The sequence below is a fragment of the Nerophis lumbriciformis genome, linkage group LG20 (assembly GCF_033978685.3).
Source record: "Nerophis lumbriciformis linkage group LG20, RoL_Nlum_v2.1, whole genome shotgun sequence".
Lineage (NCBI taxonomy): Eukaryota > Metazoa > Chordata > Actinopteri > Syngnathiformes > Syngnathidae > Nerophis > Nerophis lumbriciformis.
Window position 1 is genome coordinate 39,198,690 of NC_084567.2, and position 12,913 is coordinate 39,211,602.

Below are 12,913 nucleotides of genomic sequence, written 5' to 3' on the forward strand. Positions count from 1 at the left end.
TTGCCTGAAGTCTAGTGTAAAGTTTCCACCATCAGTGATGGTTTGGGGTGCCATGTCATCTGCTGGTGTCGGTCCACTCTGTTTCCTGAGATCCAGGGTCAGCGCAGCCGTCTACCAGCAAGTTTTAGAGCACTTCATGCTTCCTGCTGCTGACCTGCTCTATGAAGATGGAGATTTCAAGTTCCAACAGGACTTGGCGCCTGCACACAGCGCAAAATCTACCCGTGCCTGGTTTAGGGACCATGGTAGTTCTGTTCTAAATTGGCCCGCCAACTCCCCTGACCTTAGCCCCATAGAAAATCTGTGGGGTATTGTGAAAAGGAAGATGCAGAATGCCAGACCCAAAAACGCAGAAGAGTTGAAGGCCACTATCAGAGCAACCTGGGCTCTCATAACACCTGAGCAGTGCCAGAAACTCATCGACTCCATGCCACGCCGCATTAACGCAGTAATTGAGGCAAAAGGAGCTCCAACCAAGTATTGAGTATTGTACATGCTCATATTTTTCATTTTCATACTTTTCAGTTGGCCAACATTTCTAAAAATCCCTTTTTTGTATTAGCCTTAAGTAATATTCTAATTTTGTGACACACGGAATTTTGGATTTTCATTTGTTGCCACTTCAAATCATCAAAATTAAATGAAATAAACATTTGAATGCATCAGTCTGTGTGCAATGAATAAATATAATGTACAAGTTACACCTTTTGAATGCAATTACTGAAATAAATCAAGTTTTTCAAAATATTCTAATTTACTGGCTTTTACCTGTAAAGACAAATGTTTACACAAAATTGTTCATGAGAAACAAAGTTTACCCTGTTGTAATTTCACACCCCAACCAGTGGATGGTGATAAAGTGCAACCGGAACACTGTATTGGATACCGGAAGTGTAACAAAAAAAAAAAAAGATTAAATAAGTTTAATACAACCTTTATATATGTTTGGGTTAATAATATACCAAAAAAGGTGAGGTTATGACTCTCATGTTTGAAAAAGAGGACGATATCGGTCTTAGGTACATGACCTCCGTGCTGGCCGGGCAGAGGGCGTGTCATAGCGGGGAGTGTCCCGGGACAAGCGGCTTTAAAACGGCCGCTCTGCGCTCAGCTGCCACGCCGACTCGACGCCTCCCTTCCCCCGCAGCAGCTTGAAGCCTTCACTGCGGCTCTCCCACGACTCCCTTTGTTTCACATTACAACCTCCGGGCTCTGTCAGGTACGCCCCAATTTTTACTCAATCACTCCAATGTTCGGACCATATTGTTGTTTTATTAATGGGATATAACCTTCATTCACACCGGTGGAGACTAACGGGGATTTAGCTCTGTACGGTGGCCTGTTTAGTCCTGCTTTATTAACTAGTACCAGCAATTACATACTGCAGACAGCTGTTGCCATATAAGGACATAAACTGTAATGCAGGATGGCAAGGCTGTGTGGCAAATTAAAGAACAATGACCTCATCGGACATGGATGACATTCTCAGGATGAGACATCTGCTGTTGCCACGGAAACGTCTAAGCCAGGGGTGTCAAAACTCATTTTAGATCTGGGTGGGAGCCACATGGAGAAAAATCTACTCCCAAGTGGGCCGGACTGGTGAAATCACGGCACGATAACTTAAGAATAAAGACAACTTCAGATTGTTTTTCTTTGTTTAAAAATAAGAACTAGCACATTCTGAAATTGCACAAATCATAATGTTGTTGGGTTTTAAATTTAAATAATACAAAAGAAAACACATTTTTATGCCTATGTAATTGATTCAGTTATAAACATTCATTCACTTTCTTCTTTCCTTCATGGAGCTAAACTTTACCGTGCCAGTAGTTTTTTCTATATTTGTATTTAATAAGTTGTAGGTGTATTTCTTTCAGTATAAAAGTGTAAAAAGTTATTTTTCTTTAGTCATGAAATGATGATAATGGTGTGCCAGGGCATGCATACTTTATTTATTTAACGCTTAAATCTCTAGAGTCTACATCAACTTCAGATGTGAAGTGAATTATATTTATTTAGTGCTTTTCTCTATTGACTCAAAGTGCTTTTACATAGTGAAACCCAATATCTAAGTTACATTTAAACCAGTGTGGGTGGCACTGGGAGCAGGTGGGTAAAGTGTCTTGCCCAAGGACACAACGGCAGTGACTAGGATGGGGGAAGCGGGGATCGAACCTGGAACCCTCAAGTTGCTGGCACGGCCGCTCTACCAACTGAGCTATACCGCCTATCCATCAATTCTAAGTTTATTTTTTTTATTTTTTATGTTGTTGTGACAGTCTCTCACTGTCATCCGGGTTCCATGGACCACCAAAGAGGGACATGACTGCGGCAGTTTTATCAATTTGTTTATTTTTCATTATGTCAAGATAATGGCACTAGCATTTACTTCATTTAAGAATATTTTTCAACATATTGAACAAAAAGGTCTCTTTTTTTCTACCAAGAAAAGTGCACTTGTTATTAGTGAGAACATACTTATTTTAAGGTATTTTTGGGTTCATTGAAGTTAGCTAATTTTACTTGTTTTGGAAAGTCTTGACAAGCCAAATTTTCTTGTTCTATTGGCAGATAATTTTGCCTAGTTCAAGTAAAATACCCTTAATTTTTGTGTTTTTTTCCCTTGTTTTTGAACACTGACTTTTTGCAGTGTAACTTGTCAGCCACTTCTCCAAGAGACTCCTTTTGAACACTCCTCGCACATTAAAGGGGAACATTATCACCAGACCTATGTAAGCGTCAATATATACCTTGATGTTGCAGAAAAAAGACCATATATTTTTTTAACCGATTTCCGAACTCTAAATGGGTGAATTTTGGCGAATTAAACGCCTTTCTAGTATTCGCTCTCGGAGCGTTGACGTCACATCGGGCAGCAATCCGCCATTTTCTCAAACACCGAGTCAAATCAGCTCTGTTATTTTCCGTTTTTTTCGACTGTTTTCCGTACCTTGGAGACATCATGCCTCGTCGGTGTGTTGTCGGAGGGTGTAACAACACGAACAGGGACGGATTCAAGTTGCACCAGTGGCCCAAAGATGCCAAAGTGGCAAGAAATTGGACGTTTGTTCCGCACACTTTACCGACGAAAGCTATGCTACGACAGAGATGGCAAGAATGTGTGGATATCCTGCGACACTCAAAGCAGATGCATTTCCAACGATAAAGTCAAAGAAATCTGCCGCCAGACCCCCATTGAATCTGCCGGAGTGTGTGAGCAATTCAGGGACAAAGGTCCTCGGTAGCACGGCAAGCAATGGCGGCAGTTTGTTCCCGCAGACGAGCGAGCTATCGACCCTAGCTTCCCTGGCCTGCTGACATCAACTCCAAAACTGGACGGATCAGCTTTCAGGAAAAGAGCGCGGATGAGGGTATGTCTACAGAATATATTAATTGATGAAAATTGGGCTGTCTGCACTCTCAAAGTGCATGTTGTTGCCAAATGTATTTCATATGCTGTAAACCTAGTTCATAGTTGTTAGTTTTCTTTAATGCCAAACAAACACATACCAATCGTTGGTTAGAAGGCGATCGCCGAATTCGTCCTCGCTTTCTCCCGTGTCGCTGGCTGTCGTGTCGTTTTCGTCGGTTTCGCTCGCATACGGTTCAAACCGATATGGCTCAATAGCTTCAGTTTCTTCTTCAATTTCGTTTTCGTTACCTGCCTCCACACTACAACCATCCGTTTCAATACATGCGTAATCTGTTGAATCGCTTAAGCCGCTGAAATCCGAGTCTGAATCCGAGCTAATGTCGCTATAGCTTGCTGTTCTTTCCGCCATGTTTGTTTGTGTTGGCATCACTATGTGACGTCACAGGAAAATGGACGGGTGTATATAACGATGGTTAAAATCAGGCACTTTGAAGCTTTTTTTTAGGGATATTGCGTGGTGGGTAAAATTTTGAAAAAAACTTCGAAAAATAAAATAAGCCACTGGGAACTGATTTTTAATGGTTTTAACCATTCTGAAATTGTGATAATGTTCCCCTTTAACACTTCAAAAGGCACATATTTGCCCCGTTTGTTGACCTACAAAGTAGTAGGTAAAAATAAAAATAAAAATCCGCGTCCAGTGGACGCGCGGGCTTCCGGAAATGCGCGTCCTTGTCATGTCTGTGTGATCATGTTTTTGTTTTGGTCATGTTCGTTTTGGGTTTTGGACTTTTTGTGCACTTTTGTTTTGTCACCATAGCAACCATTAGTTTTCACCTGTCACGTCACGCACCTGTTTCACGTTTTGAGTCACGCACCTGCTTTCACTAATCATGTCCATAGTATTTAAGTTCATTCTTTTCAGTTTGTCGTTCTGACGACCTCTCCACATTTATGCTTGTGTACTCTCTTCATCCTCTAAGATCCTGCTTCACGTCCCTTGTCAAAGTAAGTTTTTGTTCCATGTTTATAGTCTTTTTGTTTTTCATAGTTTGTTCTCCGCCACTGTGCGTGCTTTTCATTTGTACTTTTTTTGCTATAGTCTTTTGGTTTCATAGTTTATTCTCCGCCACTGTGCGCGCTTTCATTTATTCCTTTTTTTTTTGATAATAATAAATAAATCATGTACCTTCATTCCCGTCTCGCCCGAGCCAACTTTCCGTTGCATCCCGGAAAAGCACACACCCAAGACCAAGTCATGACAGTCCTTTCTGATTTCAATGAGTAAAAAGACACAAAAAGTGCGTCAACGCCAACACTGAACAATGACATCATCAGACATGGATGACATTCACAGTTTCTGCTGTTGCCACAGAAACGTCTAAGCAAATAATGAGGGAGACAGAGGAAGTTAGTGTCAACATCCTGAGTGAGTAGGTATCAGCAGCCATGATTGTTTGTGTGGGGAGGAGATATAGACACACTGTTGCCATCCAGATCCAAATCCTCTATCTCATCGGTGATAATCCACCCTGAGAGGCCTTCGACAACTGCGTGGTAGACGGGGATTTGGATGTTTGTGTACGCTCCAAAGAGGAGACCAAAAAAAAAGCAATATAGTTTTTATTTGGCGAGCAATCTTAGTTAAGATTCCCACAGGATTTGGCCACCTGCCTTTACTCACATATAAACTTGAAGTGCCATTCCGTGGAATTGTCCAAAATGTTTTGGTACCCTGGAGCATTCAAAGTTCCTTTCACTGGAACTAAGGGGCCAAGCCCAACTCCTAAAAAAACAACCCCACACCATAATTCCTCCTCCACCAAATGTCACAATGCCTACAAACCTACTCAGTGGCCTAGTGGTTAGAGCAGACTTGGGCAAATTAAGGATCGGGGGCCACATGCGGCCCGTTGAGCTTTTCAATCTGGCCCGCCAAACATTCCCAAATATTTTTTTAGATCTTTAAGATGGAAAGTGTAGCTGCCATTATGATGTGCAGTCATGTTTTCTAATGACCGTAAGTCTTTAACTATACAAAATATTTCAATGGTTGGAATCTGCGCTTATGGATGATATACTAGTTACTATGGTCATCTCATTAGTGACTATGGTCATCTAATACTCTCTCTGACAGGAGACTCTGCCAGGCGTTCCCAGCAAACCCTCACAATGCGTTTGGGCCTGCCAGGTCTGTCCGGCATCCTCCCCCACCATCGCAGCCAACTCACCACCAGGTGGTGATCGGTAGAAAGCTCCGCCCCTCTTTTCACCCGAGTGTCCAAAACATGAGACCGCAAATCCGATGACACAACTACAAAGTCGATCATGGAACTGCGGCCTAGGGTGTCCTAGTGCCAAGTGCACATATGGACACCCTTATGTTTGAACATGGTGTTTGTTATCGACAATCTGTGACGAGCACAAAAGTCCAATAACAGAACACCACTCGGGTTCAGATCCGGGCGGCCATTCTTCCCAATCACACCTCTCCAGGTTTCACTGTCGCTGCCAACATGAGCGTTGAAGTCCCCCAGTAGAACGAGGGAATCACCCGGGGGAGCACTCTCCAGTACTCCCTCGAGTGAATCCAAAAAAGGGTGGGTACTCTGAGCTGCCGTTTGGTGCGTAAACGCAAACAACAGTCAGGACCCGTCCCTCCACCCGAAGGCGGAGGGAAGCTACCCTCTCGTCCACCGGGTTGAACTCCAACGTGCAGGCTTTGAGCCGAGGGGCAACAAGAATTGCCACCCCAGCCCGTTGCCTCTCATTGCCGGCAACGCCAGAGTGGAAGAGAGTCCAGCCCCTCTCAAGAGAAGTGGTTCCAGAGCCCTTGCTGTGCGTCGAAGTGAGTCCGACTATATCTAGCCGGAACTTCTCCACCTCACGCACTAGCTCAGGCTCCTTCCCCCCCAGCGAGGTGACGTTCCACGCCCCAAGAGCCAGCTTATGTAGCCGAGGATCGGACCGCCAAGTGCCCTGCCCTCGGCTGCCGCCCAGCTCACACTGCACCCGACCTCTATGGCCCCTGCTATGGGTGGTGAGCCCATTGGAGGGGGGACCCACGTTGCCTCTTCGGGCTGTGCCCGGCCGGGCCCCATGGGGACAGGCCCGGCCACCAGGCACTCGCCATCGTGCACAACCTCCGGGCCTGGCTCCAGAGGGGGGCCCCGGTGACCCGCGTCCGGGCGAGAGAAATCTGGGTCCTTTGTTAGTGTTCTTCATAGAGGTCTTCGAGCTGCTCTTTGTCTGATCCCTCACAATTCAAGGACATCTTTCCCCAAGTGGAGGAGTTGAAGTACCTCGGAGTCTTGTTCACGAGTGAGGGAAGAGTGGATCGTGAGATCGACAGGCAGATCGGTGCGGCGTCTTCAGTAATGCGGACGCTGTATCGATCCGTTGTGGTGAAGAAGGAGCTGAGCCGGAAGGCAAAGCTCTCGATTTACCGGTCGATCTACGTTCCCATCCTCACCTATGGTCATGAGCTTTGGGTCATGAGCGAAAGGACAAGATCACGGGTACAAGCGGCCGAAATGAGTTTCCTCCGCCGAGAGGCGGGGCTCTCCCTTAGAGATAGGGTGAGAAGCTCTGTCATCCGGGGGGAGCTCAAAGTAAAACCGCTGCTCCTTTACATCGAGAGGAGCCAGATGAGGTGGTTCGGGCATCTGGTCAGGATGCCACCCGAACGCCTCCCTAGGAAGGTGTTTCGGACACGTCCGACCGGTAGGAGGCCACGGGGAAGACCCAGGACACGCTGGGAAGACTATCTCTCCCGGCTGGCCTGGGAACGCCTCGGGATCCCCCGGGAGGAGCTGGACGAAGTGGCTGGGGAGAGGAAAGTCTGGGCTTCCCTGCTTAAGCTGCTGCCCCCGCGACCCGACCTCGGATAAGCGGAAGAAGATGGATGGATGGATGGATGGATGGTCATCTAATACGTTACTATGGTCATCTAATTAGTTACTATGGTAATCTACGTCACAGCAGCTCAGACGAGGCACCAAGCAGTGTGGGCGGTAAGCGTTTCCACAGACGCGGAAGGAGATTTTCACAACAAGGTTCTAAAGCTTAGTGATGTATAGAATAGAATAGAATAGAAAGTACTTTATTGATCCCTGGGGGAAATTCAGCAAATATCAGATGTATCAGATTGTAGGTGGGTTTATTTTGTACCCTTCGCGTTCATATTTCACTGTTTGTTGCATTTTTGTTGCGTTTCACTTGATTGTAAAATATGTCGATCGAAAGGGGGTGTGACATTCATATTTTGTCAATATTCAGTGTTTTATCATTCATAGAAAAATGTAAAATTCCATTACGCTTTTTTAAGGCGGTCTGTCATATTGTTTTTAGCATTCAATCAGACATTATTGTGAGGTTTTCTATTAGTGTTCCTAAAAATAGATATACCGGCCCCTAGACACATTTTTTTCTCTAAATGTGGCCCCCGAGTCAAAATAATTGGCCAGGCCCGGGTTAGAGTGTCCGCCCTGAGATCGGTAGGTTGTGAGTTCAAACCCCGGCCGAGTCATACCAAAGACTATAAAAATGAGACCCATTACCTCCCTGCTTGGCACTCAGCATCAAGGGTTGGAATTGGGGGTTAAATCACCAAAAATGATTCCCGGGCGCGGGACCGCTGCTGCCCACTGCTCCCCTCACCTCCCAGGGGGTGAACAAGGGGATGGGTCAAATGCAGAGGACAAATTTCACCACACCTAGTGTGTGTTTGGGACAATCATTGGTTCTTTAACTTTAACTTAATGCAGTCCGAAATGTAGCGTCCCCCTGGCAACCTCCAAACCCAGACTGGTCCATCAGATTGCCAGATGGAAAAGCGTGATTCATCAGTCCAGAGAAGGCGTCTCCACTGCTCTAGAGTCCAGTGGTGACGTGCTTTACACCACTGTATCCCACGCTTTGCATTGGACTTGGTGATGTATGGCTTAGATGCAGCTGCTCGGCCATGGAAACCCATTCCACGAAGCTCTCTGCGTACTGTACGTGGGCTAATTGGAAGGTCACATGAAGTTTGGAGCTCTGTAGCAACTGCAGAAAGTCTTTGCACTAAGCGCTTCAGCATCCGCTGACCCCTCTCTGTCAGTTTACGTGGCCTACTACTTGGTGGCTGAGTTGCTGTTGTTCCCAAACTCTTCCATTTTCTTATAATAAAGTCGACAGTTGACTTTGGAATATTTAGGAGCGAGGACATTTCACGACTGGATTTGTTGCACATCCTATGACAGTTCCACGCTGGAAATCACTGAGAGCGGCCCATTCTTTCACAAATGTTTGTGTAGAAACAGTCTCCATGCCTAAGTGCTTGATTTTATACACCTGTGGCCGGGCCAAGTGATTAGGACACCTGGTTGTCATAATTTGGATGAGTGGCCAAATACTTTTGGCAATATAGTAATATAGTAATATTCTTTAAAAAAAAACATACATCTCAGTCAGATGTTTTCTGTGCATATTTTGATTGGAAACAATACAGTCATCCTTTTTGGCAGTCGTGTTGTTGGCGTTGCAGCGGACAGAATTGACATTCTTAGTTTAGAAAGCTCTTCAGCGTGTCTATAAAAAGCTATTAAACAAACATTAGCTATTATTGTTATTACTCACGATAGAAAAAAAAACAGTGCCGGTGCTTAAATGGTTTAAAGAATGAAAAACATGCATATTTTTGTAAGGAACATGCAAACTTTGTAGTAAAAAAAAAGAAAAAAAAGCATGTTTTTGTAAAAAAAACATGCATATTTTTGTAAAAAAAATAACCAAAGCATGCAAATATTTTTATGGAATTTTGTCAGAGGTGGGTAGAGTAGCCAGAAATTGTACTCAAGTAAGAGTACTGTTACTTTAGAGATTTATTACTCAAGTAAAAGTAAGGAGTAGTCACCCAAATATTTACTTGAGTAAAAGTAAAAAGTATGTTGTGAAAAAACTACTCAAGTACTGAGTAACTGATGAGTAACATACACACACATATCATATATATATATATATATATATATATATATATATATATATATATATATATATATATATATATATATATATATATACACACATATATACAGTATATAATTTATATTTATTTATTTTGCCGTTTTTGTTTACATGTTAAAGGTGTTTTAATGAATATACATGCATGTTTAACACATATAGATTCCTTTCTTTCATGAAGACAAGAATATAAGTTGGTGTATTACCTGATTCTGATGACTTGCATTGATTGTAATCAGACAGTAGTGATGATAGCGTCCACGTTTTCAAATGGAGGAGAAAAAAAGTTCCTCCTTTCTGTCTAGTACCACATGAAAGTGGTTGGTTTTTGGCATTTTATTTGTCCAGCTTCCATATTCGTTTCTATACACTTTACAAGAAATACATTGGCGGCAAACTCCGTAGCTTGCTAGCTTGTTTGCGCTGGCTTTCGGAGACTCTTATTTTGAAAGCGCAGTTGCGATGGAGCGGCACTTTTATTGTGAAGACAGGAACTGTGCAGTCAGTCTTTAGGCTTTTGACGGGATGTACGGTTGAAATAAAAAAAGGGTATTTTTTCCTTCACACTTTTGATTGATTGATTGAAACTTTTATTAGTAGATTGCACAGTACAGTACATATTCCGTACAATTGACCACTAAATGGTAACACCCCAATAAGTTTTTCAACTTGTTTAAGTCAGGTCATGTGACCGCCTGGCTCTGTTTGATTGGTCCAATGTCACCAGTGACTACATCTGATTGGTGGAACGGAGTGAAACGTCACCAGTGACTGTATTTGTTGAAACGCAGGCACTATGACAGACCAAAACAAACAAAGCGTGCATTAACAGATCGATAAAAATTAGTAGCGAGTAGCGAGCTGAATGTAGATAAAAGTAGCGGAGTAAAAGTAGCGTTTCTTCTCTATAAATATACTCAAGTAGAAGTAAAAGTATGTTGCATTAAAACTACTCTTAGAAGTACAATTTATCCCAAAAGTTACTCAAGTAGATGTAACGGAGTAAATGTAGCGCGTTACTACCCACCTCTGAATTTTGTGACATATAAGTTGAACAGACTTGTGATTTAAATGACTTAATTATATAAATTAAATGATAACCAAGTAATACATTTAAAAAGAAGTAGAGGTGGGGGAAAATAATCGATTTTCAGATGCATCCCAATTCGGACATGGACGATTAAAAAATCAATTTGTAAACGTCGATCATTTATTTATTTATTACGAATAAAGTAATGCAGACAGTTCTAAAATTAGGCTGACTGCAGCGATCCACCTCACCAAGAGATCAGACCAGCTCCTTTGCTATCAGGCACTTATGTTCCAGTTTTGCATGGATTTTCATTTTTTCTATATTTGTATTTAATAAGTTGTAGGTGTATTTATTTCAGTATAAAAGTGTAAAAAGTTATTTTTCTTTGGTCATGAAATGACGATAATGGTGTGCCAGGGCATGCATACTTTATTTATTTAACGCTTAAATCTCTAGAGTCTACATTAGAGATGCGCGGTTTGCGGACACAACCGCGGAGTCCGCGGATTATCCGCGGATCGGGCGGTTGAAATAAAAAAAAAATTAGATTTTATCCGCGGGTCGGGTCGGGCGGTTGAAATAAAAAAAAGATTCGATTTTAAATAGATTCAGGCGGGTGGCAGTTAAACCAATTCGGAAATATATATACATAGTTAAATGTTGTTACCCACATACGAAAAACGAGCAGGCACCTGCTGCATATGCCACAACAGAAGAAGAAAAAAAAAAGAGCTGGACACTTTTACGGAGCGGAGAAGGGACGCCTCGCCGGGGTCCGGGACCGAGGCCCCTTCCCCCGAGAGGGCCCCACCGGGAGCCGTAGCTGAGGCGATCCGCGAGAAGGGCCCGACGCACGTCCAGGGTAACCACCGCGCCCACCGCACCGACACCCCGCCTCGTCCGCCTTCGCCGCGGCCGGCGTCACGCGCAGCAGGTAAGCAGCTTACCTGCCCGCCACCCCCGTGGCCGGGGGCTCGTAACAGGGGTCACTCCGCGCGCTCCGCGCGCGCAGCTTACCTGCCCGCCACCCCTGTTGCCGGGGGCGCGTAACAGGGGTCACCCCGCGCGCAGTGCGCTCACGAAAGGGGTGGGGCTCACCCTGGTTGATATAGACAGCAGGACGGTGGCCATGGAAGTCGGAACCCGCTAAGGAGTGTGTAACAACCCACCTGCCGAATCAACTAGCCCTGAAAATGGATGGCGCTGGAGCGTCGGGCCCATACCCGGCCGTCGCCGGCAGCGAGACGCGCTTGGAGGTGCGCTCGGCGCGGCTCCCATATGATTGCGCACTGGTGTGCGTCTGGGCCGTGACAGTGTGGCACGCGAATGTCTGTGCTGCATTGGATAAGTCTCTTTTCTTTAACAGGCAAAAGCTTTATAACCTCACTAATGCCTTGCATCGTCTATATTAGATATATAACAACGGGCGGGTGCGAGCGGGTGCGGTTCTGATTAAATGTTAGATCGGGTGGATGGCGGATGGTTGACGACTTTCTGATGCGGTTGCGGATGAAATAATTGCCTATCCGCGCATCCCTAGTCTACATCAACTTCAGATGTGAAGTGAATTATATTTATATAGTGCTTTTCTCTATTGACTCAAAGTGCTTTTACATAGTGAAACCCAATATCTAAGTTACATTTAAACCAGTGTGGGTGGCACTGGGAGCAGGTGGGTAAAGTGTCTTGCCCAAGGACACAATGGCAGTGACTAGGATGGCGGAAGCGGGCATCGAACCTGCAACCCTCAAGTTGCTGGCACGGCCGCTCTACCAACCGAGCTATACCGCCTATCCGTCAATCATAAGTTTTTTGTTTTTTTTATGTTGTTGTGACAGTCTCTCACTGTCATCCGGGTTCCATGGACCACCAAAGAGGGACATGACTGCGGCAGTTTTATCACTTTGTTTATTTTTCAATAACCCTTCTGTGCAGGCCGCGTCGCTTTTCAGCTCCTCTTCCCTCAAACCGCTCGCTCCTCCGGTTGCTGTTCAGCGGCCCTCGTCTTCGTCTCGCTCTCGGTCGCTTCCGCTCTTCATGCACTGCTCGCGTCTCTCCAACTCCTTCTGTCTCGTCGTTCTCGGCCGGCGCCCTTTTACACACTGGGAGGGGATTACACAATTGTGCCCAGCCGGGCGATCCACGCACCTGACGTTTATTACGGCGTCGATACCTCGCCGCCATCTCGGAGTCGGCCCCGGTGTTCCCCGCCTCGCTGTCGGTCTCCCGGCCACGCCTCCCCACTCCCTTCTTTCACATTTGTTAAATGAACAAAAATCAGTGTTTTATTGTTCATAGTTAATATTGTAAATCCCACTTTCTTTATTTTCATGTACATTTTGGGGGTCCTATTCAGTAAAAAACTGTAAAATTCCATTCTGTTTTTTTTTTAGGTGGTCTGTCATAAAGTTTTTAGAATTCTTTGGGACATTGTGACTTTTGGTATTAGTGTTCCTGGAAAAAAAGGGACCCAAAGACACATACTGTACAGCAGGTTTTTA

At 44.6% G+C, this 12,913-nt stretch overlaps 1 protein-coding gene across 2 annotated transcripts in view; it reads left to right on the plus strand.

Annotated features, from left to right (window-relative positions):
* Nucleotides 1-997: 997 nt before the first annotated feature.
* gsna (gelsolin a) overlaps nucleotides 998-12,913 on the plus strand; it is a 110,111-nt gene continuing 98,195 nt past the window's right edge. The window contains exon 1 of one of the 2 annotated variants that reach the window (XM_072915358.1): nucleotides 998-1,219. The gene's annotated coding sequence lies outside the window, so the exon portion shown is untranslated. The remainder of the gene's footprint in view (nucleotides 1,220-12,913) is intronic. The other variant, XM_072915359.1, reaches the window with a different exon arrangement.